This window comes from Oncorhynchus tshawytscha, linkage group LG18 (assembly GCF_018296145.1).
Source record: "Oncorhynchus tshawytscha isolate Ot180627B linkage group LG18, Otsh_v2.0, whole genome shotgun sequence".
In the NCBI taxonomy this organism is placed as follows: domain Eukaryota; kingdom Metazoa; phylum Chordata; class Actinopteri; order Salmoniformes; family Salmonidae; genus Oncorhynchus; species Oncorhynchus tshawytscha.
The window spans coordinates 41,866,131-41,884,746 of NC_056446.1; the positions used below are offsets into that span (position 1 = coordinate 41,866,131).

General features: G+C 35.1%; 1 protein-coding gene across 2 annotated transcripts in view; it reads right to left on the minus strand.

Moving 5' to 3' along the window:
- Positions 1 to 18,616, minus strand: part of fndc4a (fibronectin type III domain containing 4a) — a 146,594-nt gene that overhangs the window by 69,357 nt on the left and 58,621 nt on the right. The window lies entirely within an intron of this gene.

Genomic DNA, 18,616 nt, shown 5'->3' on the forward strand with positions numbered 1-18,616 from the left:
GCTGGTCTGTCATAATATAATAGAGACAGTAGATCTAGCTGGTCTGTCATAATATAATAGAGACAGTAGATCGAGCTGGTCTGTCATATTATAATAGAGACAGATGATCTAGCTGGTCTGTCATCATATAATAGATACATTAGATCTAGCTGGTCTGTCATATTATAATAGAGACAGTAGATCTAGCTGGTCTGTCATATTATAATAGAGACAGTAGATCTAGCTGGTCTGTCATAAAATAATAGAGACAGTAGATCTAGCTGGTCTGTCATAATATAATAGAGACAGTAGATCTAGCTGGTCTGTCATATTATAATAGAGACAGTAGATCTAGCTGGTCTGTCATAATAGAGACAGTAGGTCTAGCTGGTCTGTCATATTATAATAGAGACAGTAGATCTAGCTGGTCTGTCATAATATAATAGAGACAGTAGATCTAGCTGGTCTGTCATATTATAATAGAGACAGTAGATCTAGCTGGTCTGTCATAATATAATAGAGACAGTAGATCTAGCTGGTCTGTCATATTATAATAGAGACAGTAGATCTAGCTGGTCTGTCATATTATAATAGAGACAGTAGATCTAGCTGGTCTGTCATAATATAATAGAGACAGTTGGTCTAGCTGGTCTGTCATTTTACAGAGACAGTAGATCCAGCTGGTCTGTCATAATATAATAGAGACAGTAGATCTAGCTGGTCTGTCATATTATAATAGAGAGAGTAGATCTAGCTGGTCTGTCATAATATAATAGAGACAGTAGATCTAGCTGGTCTGTCATATTATAATAGAGACAGTAGATCTAGCTGGTCTGTCATAATATAATAGAGACAGTAGATCTAGCTGGTCTGTCATAATATAATAGAGACAGAGATCTAGCTGGTCTGTCATATTATAATAGAGACAGTAGATCTAGCTGGTCTGTCATATTATAATAGAGACAGTAGATCTAGCTGGTCTGTCATATTATAATAGAGACAGTAGATCTAGCTGGTCTGTCATATTATAATAGAGACAGTAGATCTAGCTGGTCTGTCATATTATAATAGAGACAGTAGATCAAGCTGTTCTGTCATATAATAGAGACAGTAGATCTAGCTGGTCTGTCATATTATAATAGAGACAGTAGATCTAGCTGGTCTGTCATAATATAATAGAGACAGTAGATCTAGCTGGTCTGTCATATTATAATAGAGACAGTAGATCTAGCTGGTCTGTCATATTATAATAGAGACAGTAGATCTAGCTGGTCTGTCATAATATAATAGAGACAGTAGATCTAGCTGGTCTGTCATAAAATAATAGAGACAGTAGATCTAGCTGGTCTGTCATAATATAATAGAGACAGTAGATCTAGCTGGTCTGTCATATTATAATAGAGACAGTAGATCTAGCTGGTCTGTCATATTATAATAGAGACAGTAGATCTAGCTGGTCTGTCATATTATAATAGAGACAGTAGATCTAGCTGGTCTGTCATATTATAATAGAGACAGTAGATCTAGCTGGTCTGTCATAATATAATAGAGACAGTAGATCTAGCTGGTCTGTCATATTATAATAGAGACAGTAGATCTAGCTGGTCTGTCATAATATAATAGAGACAGTAGATCTAGAGCTGGTCTGTCATATTATAATAGAGACAGTAGATCTAGCTGGTCTGTCATAATATAATAGAGACAGTAGATCTAGCTGGTCTGTCATATTATAATAGAGACAGTAGATCTAGCTGGTCTGTCATAAAATAATAGAGATGGTAGATCAAGCTGGTCTGTCATAATATAATAGAGACAGTAGATCTAGCTGGTCTGTCATATTATAATAGAGACAGTAGATCTAGCTGGTCTGTCATATTATAATAGAGACAGTAGATCTAGCTGGTCTGTCATAAAATAATAGAGACAGTAGATCTAGCTGGTCTGTCATAATATAATAGAGACAGTAGATCTAGCTGGTCTGTCATATTATAATAGAGACAGTAGATCTAGCTGGTCTGTCATAATATAATAGAGACAGTAGATCTAGCTGGTCTGTCATAATATAATAGAGACAGTAGATCTAGCTGGTCTGTCATATTATAATAGAGACAGTAGATCTAGCTGGTCTGTCATATAATATAATAGAGACAGTAGATCTAGCTGGTCTGTCATAATATAATAGAGACAGTAGATCTAGCTGGTCTGTCATAATATAATAGAGACAGTAGATCTAGCTGGTCTGTCATATTATAATAGAGACAGTAGATCTAGCTGGTCTGTCATAATATAATAGAGACAGTAGATCTAGCTGGTCTGTCATATTATAATAGAGACAGTAGATCTAGCTGGTCTGTCATAATATAATAGAGACAGTAGATCTAGCTGGTCTGTCATATTATAATAGAGAGAATAGATCTAGCTGGTCTGTCATAATATAATAGAGACAGTATTTCTGGCTGGTCTGTCATATTATAATTGAGACAGTAGATCTAGCTGGTCTGTCATAATATAATTGAGACAGTAGATCTAGCGGATCTGTCATATTTTAATAGAGACAGTAGATCTAGCTGGTCTGTCATATTTTAATAGAGACAGTAGATCTAGCTGGTCAGTCGTAATATAATAGAGACAGTAGATCCTTTTGGTCTGTCATATTATAATAGAGACAGTAGATCTAGATGCTTTGTCATAATATAATAGAGACAGTCGATCTAGCTGGTCTTTCATAATATAATAGAGACAGTCAATCTAGCTGGTCTGTCATATTATAATAGAGACAGTTGATCTAGCTCGTCTGTCATATTATAATAGAGACAGTAGATCTAGCTGGTCTGTCATAAAATAATAGAGACAGTAGATCTAGCTGGTCTGTCATAATATAATAGAGACAGTAGATCTAGCTGGTCTGTCATATTATAATAGAGACAGTAGATCTAGCTGGTCTGTCATAATATAATAGAGACAGTAGATCTAGCTGGTCTGTCATATTATAATAGAGACAGTAGATCTAGCTGGTCTGTCATATTATAATAGAGACAGTAGATCTAGCTGGTCTGTCATAATATAATAGAGACAGTAGATCTAGCTGGTCTGTCATATTATAATAGAGACAGTAGATCTAGCTGGTCTGTCATAATATAATAGAGACAGTAGATCTAGCTGGTCTGTCATATTATAATAGAGACAGTAGATCTAGCTGGTCTGTCATAATATAATAGAGACAGTAGATCTAGCTGGTCTGTCATATATAATAGAGACAGTAGATCTAGCTGGTCTGTCATAAAATAATAGAGATGGTAGATCTAGCTGGTCTGTCATAATATAATAGAGACAGTAGATCTAGCTGGTCTGTCATAATATAATAGAGACAGTAGATCTAGCTGGTCTGTCATATTATAATAGAGACAGTAGATCTAGCTGGTCTGTCATAATATAATAGAGACAGTAGATCAAGCTGGTCTGTCATAATATAATAGAGACAGTAGATCTAGCTGGTCTGTCATATTATAATAGAGACAGTAGATCAAGCTGTTCTGTCACAATATAATAGAGACAGTAGATCTAGCTGGTCTGTCATAATATAATAGAGACAGTAGATCTAGCTGGTCTGTCATATTATAATAGAGACAGTAGATCTAGCTGGTCTGTCATATTATAATAGAGACAGTAGATCTAGCTGGTCTGTCATATTATAATAGAGACAGTAGATCTAGCTGGTCTGTCATAATATAAGACAGTAGAGATAATAGTAGATCTAGCTGGTCTGTCATAATTATAATAGAGACAGTAGATCTAGCTGGTCTGTCATAAAATAATAGAGACAGTAGATCTAGCTGGTCTGTCATAATATAATAGAGACAGTAGATCTAGCTGGTCTGTCATATTATAATAGAGACAGTAGATCTAGCTGGTCTGTCATATTATAATAGAGACAGTAGATCTAGCTGGTCTGTCATAATTATAATAGAGACAGTAGATCTAGCTGGTCTGTCATAATATAATAGAGACAGTAGATCTAGCTGGTCTGTCATAATATAATAGAGACAGTAGATCTAGCTGGTCTGTCATAATATAATAGAGACAGTAGATCTAGCTGGTCTGTCATATTATAATAGAGACAGTAGATCTAGCTGGTCTGTCATAATATAATAGAGACAGTAGATCTAGCTGGTCTGTCATAATATAATAGAGACAGTAGATCTAGCTGGTCTGTCATAATATAATAGAGACAGTAGATCTAGCTGGTCTGTCATAATATAATAGAGACAGTAGATCTAGCTGGTCTGTCATATTATAATAGAGACAGTAGATCTAGCTGGTCTGTCATATTATAATAGAGACAGTAGATCTAGCTGGTCTGTCATATTATAATAGAGACAGTAGATCTAGCTGGTCTGTCATAATATAATAGAGACAGTAGATCTAGCTGGTCTGTCATATTATAATAGAGACAGTAGATCTAGCTGGTCTGTCATAATATAATAGAGACAGTAGATCTAGCTGGTCTGTCATAATATGTCATAATATAATAGAGACAGTAGATCTAGCTGGTCTGTCATATTATAATAGAGACAGTAGATCTAGCTGGTCTGTCATATTATAATAGAGACAGTAGATCTAGCTGGTCTGTCATATTATAATAGAGACAGTAGATCTAGCTGGCATGTCATAAAATAATAGAGATGGTAGATCAAGCTGGTCTGTCAAAATATAATAGAGACAGTAGATCTAGCTGGTCTGTCATATTATAATAGAGACAGTAGATCTAGCTGGTCTGTCATATTATAATAGAGACAGTAGATCAAGCTGGTCTGTCATAATATGAGAGAGACAGTAGATCTAGCTGGTCTGTCATATTATAATAGAGACAGTAGTTCTAGCTGGTCTGTCATAATATAATAGAGACAGTAGATCTAGCAGGTCTGTCATATTATAATAGAGACAGTAGATCTAGCTGGTCTGTCATAATATAATAGAGACAGTAGATCTAGCTGGTCTGTCATATTATAATAGAGACAGTAGATCTAGCTGGTCTGTCATATTATAATAGAGACAGTAGATCTAGCTGGTCTGTCATAATATAATAGAGACAGTAGATCTAGCTGGTCTGTCATAAAATAATAATAGATGGTAGATCAAGCTGGTCTGTCATAATATAATAGAGACAGTAGATCTAGCTGGTCTGTCATATTATAATAGAGACAGTAGATCTAGCTGGTCTGTCATATTATAATAGAGACAGTAGATCAAGCTGGTCTGTCATAAAATAATAGAGACAGTAGGTCTAGCTGGTCTGTCATAATATAATAGAGACAGTAGATCTAGCTGGTCTGTCATATTATAATAGAGACAGTAGATCTAGCTGGTCTGTCATATTATAATAGAGACAGTAGATCTAGCTCTTCTGTGATAATATAATAGAGACAGTAGATCTAGCTGGTCTGTCATATTATAATAGAGACAGTAGATCTAGCTGGTCTGTCATAATATAATAGAGACAGTAGATCTAGCTGGTCTGTCATATTATAATAGAGACAGTAGATCTAGCTGGTCTGTCATAAAATAATAGAGACAGTAGATCTAGCTGGTCTGTCATAATATAATAGAGACAGTAGATCTAGCTGGTCTGTCATATTATAATAGAGACAGTAGATCTAGCTGGTATGTCATATTATAATAGAGACAGTAGATCTAGCTGGTCTGTCATATTATAATAGAGACAGTAGATCTAGCTGGTCTGTCATATTATAATAGAGACAGTAGATCTAGCTGGTCTGTCATAATATAATAGAGACAGTAGATCTAGCTGGTCTGTCATAATATAATAGAGACAGTAGATCTAGCTGGTCTGTCATAATATAATAGAGACAGTAGATCTAGCTGGTCTGTCATATTATAATAGAGACAGTAGATCTAGCTGGTCTGTCATAATATAATAGAGACAGTAGATCTAGCTGGTCTGTCATAATATAATAGAGACAGTAGATCTAGCTGGTCTGTCATAATATAATAGAGACAGTAGATCTAGCTGGTCTGTCATATTATAATAGAGACAGTAGATCTAGCTGGTCTGTCATATTATAATAGAGACAGTAGATCTAGCTGGTCTGTCATAATATAATAGAGACAGTAGATCTAGCTGGTCTGTCATATTATAATAGAGACAGTAGATCTAGCTGGTCTGTCATATTATAATAGAGACAGTAGATCTAGCTGGTCTGTCATATTATAATAGAGACAGTAGATCTAGCTGGTCTGTCATAATTATAATAGAGACAGTAGATCTAGCTGGTCTGTCATATTATAATAGAGACAGTAGATCTAGCTGGTCTGTCATAATATAATAGAGACAGTAGATCTAGCTGGTCTGTCATATTATAATAGAGACAGTAGATCTAGCTGGTCTGTCATAATATAATAGAGACAGTAGATCTAGCTGGTCTGTCATATTATAATAGAGACAGTAGATCTAGCTGGTCTGTCATAAATAATAGAGACAGTAGATCTAGCTGGTCTGTCATAATATAATAGAGACAGTAGATCTAGCTGGTCTGTCATATTATAATAGAGACAGTAGATCTAGCTGGTCTGTCATAATATAATAGAGACAGTAGATCTAGCTGGTCTGTCATATTATAATAGAGACAGTAGATCTAGCTGGTCTGTCATATTATAATAGAGACAGTAGATCTAGCTGGTCTGTCATAATATAATAGAGACAGTAGATCTAGCTGGTCTGTCATATTATAATAGAGACAGTAGATCTAGCTGGTCTGTCATAATATAATAGAGACAGTAGATCTAGCTGGTCTGTCATATTATAATAGAGACAGTAGATCTAGCTGGTCTGTCATAATATAATAGAGACAGTAGATCTAGCTGGTCTGTCATATTATAATAGAGACAGTAGATCTAGCTGGTCTGTCATAATATAATAGAGACAGTAGATCTAGCTGGTCTGTCATAATATAAAAGAGACAGTAGATCTAGCTGGTCTGTCATATTATAATAGAGACAGTAGATCTAGCTGGTCTGTCATATTATAATAGAGACAGTAGATCTAGCTGGTCTGTCATAATATAATAGAGACAGTAGATCTAGCTGGTCTGTCATATTATAATAGAGACAGTAGATCTAGCTGGTCTGTCATAATATAATAGAGACAGTAGATCTAGCTGGTCTGTCATATTATAATAGAGACAGTAGATCTAGCTGGTCTGTCATAATATAATAGAGACAGTAGATCTAGCTGGTCTGTCATATTATAATAGAGACAGTAGATCTAGCTGGTCTGTCATAATATAATAGAGACAGTAGATCTAGCTGGTCTGTCATATTATAATAGAGACAGTAGATCTAGCTGGTCTGTCATATTATAATAGAGACAGTAGATCTAGCTGGTCTGTCATATAACAGTAGAGACAGTAGATCTAGCTGGTCTGTCATAATATAATAGAGACAGTAGATCTAGCTGGTCTGTCATATTATAATAGAGACAGTAGATCTAGCTGGTCTGTCATAATATAATTGAGACAGTAGATCTAGCTGGTCTGTCATATTATAATAGAGACAGTAGATCTAGCTGGTCTGTCATATTTTAATAGAGACAGTAGATCTAGCTGGTCAGTCGTAATATAATAGAGACAGTAGATCCTTTTGGTCTGTCATATTATAATAGAGACAGTAGATCTAGCTGGTCTGTCATAAAATAATAGAGATAGTAGATCTAGCTGGTCTGTCATAATATAAGAGAGACAGTAGATCTAGCTGGTCTGTCATATTATAATAGAGACAGTAGATCTAGCTGGTCTGTCATATTATAATAGAGATAGTAGATCAAGCTGGTCTGTCATAATATAATAGAGACAGTAGATCTAGCTGGTCTGTCATATTATAATAGAGACAGTAGATCTTGCTGGTCTGTCATAATATAATAGAGACAGTAGATCTAGCTGGTCTGTCATATTATAATAGAGACAGCAGATCTAGCTGGTCTGTCATATTATAATAGAGACAGTAGATCTAGCTGGTCTGTCATATTATAATAGAGACAGTAGATCTAGCTGGTCTGTCATATTATAATAGAGACAGTAGATCTAGCTGGTCTGTCATATTATAATAGAGACAGTAGATCTAGCTGGTCTGTCATAATATAATAGAGACAGTAGATCTAGCTGGTCCGTCATATTATAATAGAGACAATAGAAATAGCTGGTCTGTCATAATATAATAAATAGAGTAGATCTAGCTGGTATATCATACTATAATAGCGACAGTAGATCTAGCTGGTCTGTCATATTATAATAGAGACAGTTGATCTAGCTGGTATGTCATATTATAATAGAGACAGTAGATCTAGCTGGTCTGTCATAATATAATAGCGACAGTAGATCTAGCTGGTCTGTCATATTATAATAGAGACAGTAGATCTAGCTGGTCTGTTATTATAATAGAGACAGTAGATCTAGCTGGTCTGTCATATTATAATAGAGACAGTAGATCTAGCTGGTCTGTCATAATATAATAGAGACAGTAGATCTAGCTGGTCTGTCATAATATAATAGAGACAGTAGATCTAGCTGGTCTGTCATATTATAATAGAGACAGTAGATCTAGCTGGTCTGTCATAAAATAATAGAGATAGTAGATCAAGCTGGTCTGTCATAATATAAGAGAGACAGTAGATCTAGCTGGTCTGTCATATTATAATAGAGACAGTAGATCTAGCTGGTCTGTCATATTATAATAGAGACAGTAGATCAAGCTGGTCTGTCATAATATAAGAGAGACAGTAGATCTAGCTGGTCTGTCATATTATAATAGAGACAGTAGATCTTGCTGGTCTGTCATAATATAATAGAGACAGTAGATCTAGCTGGTCTGTCATAATATAATAGAGACAGTAGATCTAGCTGGTCTGTCATATTATAATAGAGACAGTAGATCTAGCTGGTCTGTCATATTATAATAGAGACAGTAGATCTAGCTGGTCTGTCATATTATAATAGAGACAGTAGATCTAGCTGGTCTGTCATATTATAATAGAGACAGTAGATCTAGCTGGTCTGTCATATTATAATAGAGACAGTAGATCAAGCTGGTCTGTCAAAATATAATAGAGACAGTAGATCTAGCTGGTCTGTCATATTATAATAGAGACAGTAGATCTAGCTGGTCTGTCATAATATAATAGAGACAGTAGATCTAGCTGGTCTGTCATATTATAATAGAGACAGTAGATCTAGCTGGTCTGTCATATTATAATAGAGACAGTAGATCTAGCTGGTCTGTCATAATATAATAGAGACAGTAGATCTTGCTGGTCTGTCATAAAATAATAGAGATAGTAGATCAAGCTGGTCTGTCATAATATAATAGAGACAGTAGATCTAGCTGGTCTGTCATATTATAATAGAGACAGTAGATCTAGCTGGTCTGTCATAATATAATAGAGACAGTAGATCTAGCTGGTCTGTCATATTATAATAGAGACAGTAGATCTAGCTGGTCTGTCATATTATAATAGAGACAGTAGTTCAAGCTGGTCTGTCATAATATAATAGAGACAGTAGATCTAGCTGGTCTGTCATATTATAATAGAGACAGTAGATCTAGCTGGTCTGTCATAATATAATAGAGACAGTAGATCTAGCTGGTCTGTCATATTATAATAGAGACAGTAGATCTAGCTGGTCTGTCATAATATAATAGAGACAGTAGATCTAGCTGGTCTGTCATAATATAATAGAGACAGTAGATCTAGCTGGTCTGTCATAATATAATAGAGACAGTAGATCTAGCTGGTCTGTCACATTATAATAGAGACAGTAGATCTAGCTGGTCTGTCATATTATAATAGAGACAGTAGATCTAGCTGGTCTGTCATAATATAATAGAGACAGTAGATCTAGCTGGTCTGTCATATTATAATAGAGACAGTAGATCTATCTGGTCTGTCATAATAAAATAGAGACAGTATATCTAGCTGGTCTGTCATATTATAATAGAGACAGTAGATCTAGCTGGTCTGTCATAATATAATAGAGACAGTAGATCTAGCTGGTCTGTCATATTATAATAGAGACAGTAGATCTAGCTGGTCTGTCATAATATATAGAGACAGTAGATCTAGCTGGTCTGTCATAATATAATAGAGACAGTAGATCTAGCTGGTCTGTCATATTATAATAGAGACAGTAGATCTAGCTGGTCTGTCATAATATAATAGAGACAGTAGATCTAGCTGGTCTGTCATATTATAATAGAGACAGTAGATCTAGCTGGTCTGTCATAATATAATAGAGACAGTAGATCTAGCTGGTCTGTCATAATATAATAGAGACAGTAGATCTAGCTGGTCTGTCATATTATAATAGAGACAGTAGATCTAGCTGGTCTGTCATAATATAATAGAGACAGTAGATCTAGCTGGTCTGTCATATTATAATAGAGACAGTAGATCTAGCTGGTCTGTCATATTATAATAGAGACAGTAGATCTAGCTGGTCTGTCATAATATAATAGAGACAGTAGATCTAGCTGGTCTGTCATAATATAATAGAGACAGTAGATCTAGCTGGTCTGTCATATTATAATAGAGACAGTAGATCTAGCTGGTCTGTCATATTATAATAGAGACAGTAGATCTAGCTGGTCTGTCATAATATAATAGAGACAGTAGATCTAGCTGGTCTGTCATATTATAATAGAGACAGTAGATCTAGCTGGTCTGTCATAATATAATAGAGACAGTAGATCTAGCTGGTCTGTCATATATAATATAATAGAGACAGTAGATCTAGCTGGTCTGTCATAATATAATAGAGACAGTAGATCTAGCTGGTCTGTCATATTATAATAGAGACAGTAGATCTAGCTGGTCTGTCATATTATAATAGAGACAGTAGATCTAGCTGGTCTGTCATATTATAATAGAGACAGTAGATCTAGCTGGTCTGTCATATTATAATAGAGACAGTAGATCTAGCTGGTCTGTCATATTATAATAGAGACAGTAGATCTTGCTGGTCTGTCATAATATAATAGAGACAGTAGATCTAGCTGGTCTGTCATAATATAATAGAGACAGTAGATCTAGCTGGTCTGTCATATTATAATAGAGACAGTAGATCTAGCTGGTCTGTCATAAAATAATAGAGACAGTAGATCTAGCTGGTCTGTCATAATATAATAGAGACAGTAGATCTAGCTGGTCTGTCATAATATAATAGAGACAGTAGATCTAGCTGGTCTGTCATATTATAATAGAGACAGTAGATCTAGCTGGTCTGTCATAATATAATAGAGACAGTAGATCTAGCTGGTCTGTCATATTATAATAGAGACAGTAGATCTAGCTGGTCTGTCATAATATAATAGAGACAGTAGATCTAGCTGGTCTGTCATAATATAATAGAGACAGTAGATCTAGCTGGTCTGTCATATTATAATAGAGACAGTAGATCTAGCTGGTCTGTCATATTATAATAGAGACAGTAGATCTAGCTGGTCTGTCATATTATAATAGAGATAGTAGATCTAGCTGGTCTGTCATATTATAATAGAGACAGTAGATCTAGCTGGTCTGTCATATTATAATAGAGACAGTAGATCAAGCTGGTCTGTCATAATATAATAGAGACAGTAGATCTAGCTGGTCTGTCATATTATAATAGAGACAGTAGATCAAGCTGGTCTGTCATAATATAAGAGAGACAGTAGATCTAGCTGGTCTGTCATATTATAATAGAGACAGTAGATCTAGCTGGTCTGTCATATTATAATAGAGACAGTAGATCTAGCTGGTCTGTCATAATATAATAGAGACAGTAGATCTAGCTGGTCTGTCATAATAATAGAGACAGTAGATCAAGCTGGTCTGTCATAATATAATAGAGACAGTAGATCTAGCTGGTCTGTCATATTATAATAGAGACAGTAGATCTAGCTGGTCTGTCATAATATAATAGAGACAGTAGATCTAGCTGGTCTGTCATATTATAATAGAGACAGTAGATCTAGCTGGTCTGTCATATGGTATAATAGAGACAGTAGATCTAGCTGGTCTGTCATAATATAATAGAGACAGTAGATCTAGCTGGTCTGTCATATTATAATAGAGACAGTAGATCTAGCTGGTCTGTCATCATATAATAGAGACAGTAGATCTAGCTGGTCTGTCATAATATAATAGAGACAGTAGATCTAGCTGGTCTGTCATAATATAATAGAGACAGTAGATCTAGCTGGTTTGTCATAGTATAATAGAGACAGTAGATCTAGCTGGTCTGTCATAATATAATAGAGACAGTAGATCGAGCTGGTCTGTCATGTTTAATAGAAACAGTAGATCTAGCTGGTCTGTCATATTATAATAGAGACAGCACATCTAGCTGGTCTGTCATAATATAATAGAGACAGTAGATCTACCTGGTCTGTCAAATTATAATAGAGACAGTAGATCTAGCTGGTCTGTCATAAAATAATAGAGACAGTAGATCTGGCTGGTCTGTCATAATATAATAGAGACAGTAGATCTAGCTGGTCTGTCATATTGTAATGGAGACTGTAGATCTAGCTGGTCTGTCATAATATAATAGAGACAGTAGATCTAGCTGGTCTGTCATAATATAATAGAGACAGTAGATCAAGCTGGTCTGTCATAATATAATAGAGACAGTAAATCTAGCTGGTCTGTCATAATATAATAGAGACATTAGATCTAGCTGTTCTGTCATATTATAATAGAGACTGTAGATCTAGCTGATCTGTCATAATATAATAGACACAGTAGATATAGCTTGTCTGTCATAATATAATAGAGACATAGATCTACCTGGTCTGTCATAATATAATCGAGACAGTAGATCTAGCTGGTATGTTATATATTATAATAGAGACAGTAGATCTAGCTGGTCTGTCATATTATAATAGAGACAGTAGATCTAGCTGGTCTGTCATATTATAATAGAGACAGTAGATCTAGCTGGTCTGTCATATTATAATAGTAGAGATTATAATAGAGTAGATCTAGCTGGTCTGTCATAATATAATAGAGACAGTAAATCTACCTGGTCTGTCAAAATATAATATAGACAGTAGATCTAGCTGGTCTGTCATAATATAATAGAGACAGTAGATCTAGCTGGTCTGTCATATTATAATAGAGACAGTAGATCTAGCTGGTCTGTCATATTATAATAGAGACAGTAGATCTAGCTGGTCTGTCATAATATAATAGAGACAGTAAATCTACCTGGTCTGTCAAAATATAATAGAGACAGTAGATCTAGCTGGTCTGTCATAATATAATAGAGACAGTAGATCTAGCTGCTCTGTCATATTATAATAGAGACAGTAGATCTAGCTGGTCTGTCATAATATAATAGAGACAGTAGATCTAGCTGGTCTGTCATATTATAATAGAGACAGTAGATCTAGCTGGTCTGTCATAATATAATAGAGACAGTAGATCTAGCTGGTCTGTCATAATATAATAGAGACAGTAGATCAAGCTGGTCTGTCATACTATAATAGAGACAGTAGATCTAGCTGGTCTGTCATATTATAATAGAGACAGTAGATCTTGCTGGTCTGTCATAATATAATAGAGACAGTAGATCTAGCTGGTCTGTCATAATATAATAGAGACAGTAGATCTAGCTGGTCTGTCATATTATAATAGAGACAGTAGATCTAGCTGGTCTGTCATATTATAATAGAGACAGTAGATCTAGCTGGTCTGTCATATTATAATAGAGACAGTAGATCTAGCTGGTCTGTCATATTATAATAGAGACAGTAGATCTAGCTGGTCTGTCATATTATAATAGAGACAGTAGATCAAGCTGGTCTGTCATAATATAATAGAGACAGTAGATCTAGCTGGTCTGTCATATTATAATAGAGACAGTAGATCTAGCTGGTCTGTCATAATATAATAGAGACAGTAGATCTAGCTGGTCTGTCATATTATAATAGAGACAGTAGATCTAGCTGGTCTGTCATATTATAATAGAGACAGTAGATCTAGCTGGTCTGTCATAAGTATAATAGAGACAGTAGATCTAGCTGGTCTGTCATATTATAATAGAGACAGTAGATCTAGCTGGTCTGTCACTATATAATAGAGACAGTAGATCAAGCTGGTCTGTCATAATATAATAGAGACAGTAGATCTAGCTGGTCTGTCATATTATAATAGAGACAGTAGATCTAGCTGGTCTGTCATAATATAATAGAGACAGTAGATCTAGCTGGTCTGTCATATTATAATAGAGACAGTAGATCTAGCTCTTCTGTGATAATATAATAGAGACAGTAGATCTAGCTGGTCTGTCATAATATAATAGAGACAGTAGATCTAGCTGGTCTGTCATATTATAATAGAGACAGTAGATCTAGCTGGTCTGTCATAATATAATAGAGACAGTAGATCTAGCTGGTCTGTCATATTATAATAGAGACAGTAGATCTAGCTGGTCTGTCATAATATAATAGAGACAGTAGATCTAGCTGGTCTGTCATAATATAATAGAGACAGTAGATCTAGCTGGTCTGTCATATTATAATAGAGACAGTAGATCTAGCTGGTCTGTCATAATATAATAGAGACAGTAGATCTAGCTGGTCTGTCATATTATAATAGAGACAGTAGATCTAGCTGGTCTGTCATAATATAATAGAGACAATAGATCTAGCTGGTCTGTCATATTATAATAGAGACAGTAGATCTAGCTGGTCTGTCATAAAATAATAGAGACAGTAGATCTAGCTGGTCTGTCATAATATAATAGAGACAGTAGATCTAGCTGGTCTGTCAAATTATAATAGAGACAGTAGATCTAGCTGGTCTGTCAAATTATAATAGAGACAGTAGATCTAGCTGGTCTGTCATAATATAATAGAGACAGTAGATCTACCTGGTCTGTCATAATATAATAGAGACAGTAGATCTAGCTGGTCTGTCATAATATAATAGAGACAGTTGATCTAGCTGGTCTGTCATAATATAATAGAGACAGTAGATCTAGCTGGTCTGTCATAATATAATAGAGACAGTAGATCTAGCTGGTCTGTCATAATATAATAGAGACAGTAGATCTAGCTGGTCTGTCATAATATAATAGAGACAGTAGATCTAGCTGGTCTGTCATATTATTATAGAGACAGTAGATCTAGCTGGTCTGTCATATTATAATAGAGACAGTAGATCTAGCTGGTCTGTCATAATATAATAGAGACAGTAGATCTAGCTGGTCTGTCATATTATAATAGAGACAGTAGATCTAGCTGGTCTGTCATAATATAATAGAGACAGTAGATCTAGCTGGTCTGTCATAATATAATAGAGACAGTAGATCTAGCTGGTCTGTCATAATATAATAGAGACAGTAGATCTAGCTGGTCTGTCATAATATAATAGAGACAGTAGATCTAGCTGGTCTGTCATATTATAATAGAGACAGTAGATCTAGCTGGTCTGTCATAATATAATAGAGACAGTAGATCTAGCTGGTCTGTCATATTATAATAGAGACAGTAGATCTAGCTGGTCTGTCATAATATAATAGAGACAGTAGATCTAGCTGGTCTGTCATATTATAATAGAGACAGTAGATCTAGCTGGTCTGTCATAATATAATAGAGACAGTAGATCTAGCTGGTCTGTCATATTATAATAGAGACAGTAGATCTAGCTGGTCTGTCATAATATAATAGAGACAGTAGATCTAGCTGGTCTGTCATAATATAATAGAGACAGTAGATCTAGCTGGTCTGTCATATTATAATAGAGACAGTAGATCTAGCTGGTCTGTCATATTATAATAGAGACAGTAGATCTAGCTGGTCTGTCATAATATAATAGAGACAGTAGATCTAGCTGGTCTGTCATAATATAATAGAGACAGTAGATCTAGCTGGTCTGTCATAATATAATAGAGACAGTAGATCTAGCTGGTCTGTCATATTATAATAGAGACAGTAGATCTAGCTGGTCTGTCATAATAGAGACAGTAGGTCTAGCTGGTCTGTCATATCATAATTGAGACAGTAGATATAGCTTGTCTGTCATAATATAATAGAGACAGTAGTTCTAGCTGGTCTGTCATATTATAATAGAGACAGTAGATCTAGCTGGTCTGTCATAAAATAATAGAGACAGTAGATCTAGCTGGTTTGTCATAATATAATAGAGACAGTAGATCCAGCTGGTCTGTCATATTATAATAGAGACAGTAGATCTAGCTGGTCTGTCATATTATAATAGAGACAGTAGATCTAGCTGGTCTGTCATAAAATAATAGAGACAGTAGATCTAGCTGGTCTGTCATAATATAATAGAGACAGTAGATCTAGCTGGTCTGTCATAATATAATAGAGACAGTAGATCTAGCTGGTCTGTCATATTATAATAGAGACAGTAGATCTAGCTGGTCTGTCATAATATAATAGAGACAGTAGATCTAGCTGGTCTGTCATATTATAATAGAGACAGTAGATCTAGCTGGTCTGTCATAATATAATAGAGACAGTAGATCTAGCTGGTCTGTCATATTATAATAGAGACAGTAGATCTAGCTGGTCTGTCATAATATAATAGAGACAGTAGATCTAGCTGGTCTGTCATATTATAATAGAGACAGTAGATCTAGCTGGTCTGTCATAAAATAATAGAGACAGTAGATCTAGCTGGTCTGTCATAATATAATAGAGACAGTAGATCTAGCTGGTCTGTCATATTATAATAGAGACAGTAGATCTAGCTGGTCTGTCATATTATAATAGAGACAGTAGATCTAGCTGGTCTGTCATAATATAATAGAGATGGTAGATCAAGCTGGTCTGTCAAAATATAATAGAGACAGTAGATCTAGCTGGTCTGTCATATTATAATAGAGACAGTAGATCTAGCTGGTCTGTCATATTATAATAGAGACAGTAGATCAAGCTGGTCTGTCATATTATAATAGAGACAGTAGATCTAGCTGGTCTGTCATAATATAATAGAGATAGTAGATCTAGCTGGTCTGTCATATTATAATAGAGACAGTAGATCTAGCTGGTCTGTCATAAAATAATAGAAATAGTAGATCAAGCTGGTCTGTCATAATATAATAGAGACAGTAGATCTAGCTGGTCTGTCATATTATAATAGAGACAGTAGATCTAGCTGGTCTGTCATAATATAATAGAGACAGTAGATCTAGCTGGTCTGTCATAATTATAATAGAGACAGTAGATCTAGCTGGTCTGTCATAATATAATAGAGACAGTAGATCTAGCTGGTCTGTCATAATATAATAGAGACAGTAGATCTAGCTGGTCTGTCATATTATAATAGAGACAGTAGATCTAGCTGGTCTGTCATATTATAATAGAGACAGTAGATCTAGCTGGTCTGTCATAATATAATAGAGACAGTAGATCTAGCTGGTCTGTCATATTATAATAGAGACAGTAGATCAAGCTGGTCTGTCATAATATAATAGAGACAGTAGATCTAGCTGGTCTGTCATATTATAATAGAGACAGTAGATCTAGCTGGTCTGTCATAATATAATAGAGACAGTAGATCTAGCTGGTCTGTCATAATATAATAGAGACAGTAGATCTAGCTGGTCTGTCATAATATAATAGAGACAGTAGGTCTAGCTGGTCTGTCATATTATAATAGAGACAGTAGATCTAGCTGGTCTGTCATAATATAATAGAGACAGTAGATCTAGCTGGTCTGTCATATTATAATAGAGACAGTAGATCTAGCTGGTCTGTCATATTATAATAGAGACAGTAGATCTAGCTGGTCTGTCATAATATAATAGAGACAGTAGATCTAGCTGGTCTGTCATATTATAATAGAGACAGTAGATCTAGCTGGTCTGTCATAATATAATAGAGACAGTAGATCTAGCTGGTCTGTCATATTATAATAGAGACAGTAGATCTAGCTGGTCTGTCATAATATAATAGAGACAGTAGATCTAGCTGGTCTGTCATATTATAATAGAGACAGTAGATCTAGCTGGTCTGTCATAAAATAATAGAGACAGTAGATCTAGCTGGTCTGTCATAATATAATAGAGACAGTAGATCTAGCTGGTCTGTCATATTATAATAGAGGCAGTAGATCTAGCTGGTCTGTCATATTATAATAGAGACAGTAGATCTAGCTGGTCTGTCATAATATAATAGAGACAGTAGATCTAGCTGGTCTGTCATAATATAATAGAGACAGTAGATCTAGCTGGTCTGTCATAATATAATAGAGACAGTAGATCTAGCTGGTCTGTCATATTATAATAGAGACAGTAGATCTAGCTGGTCTGTCATAATATAATAGAGACAGTAGATCTAGCTGGTCTGTCATATTATAATAGAGACAGTAGATCTAGCTGGTCTTTCATAATATAATAGAGACAGTAGATCTAGCTGGTCTGTCATATTATAATAGAGACAGTAGATCTAGCTGGTCTGTCATAATATAATAGAGATGGTAGATCTAGCTGGTCTGTCATAATATAATAGAGACAGTATATCTAGCTGGTCTGTCATATTATAATAGAGACAGTAGATCTAGCTGGTCTGTCATATTATAATAGAGACAGTAGATCAAGCTGGTCTGTCATAAAATAAT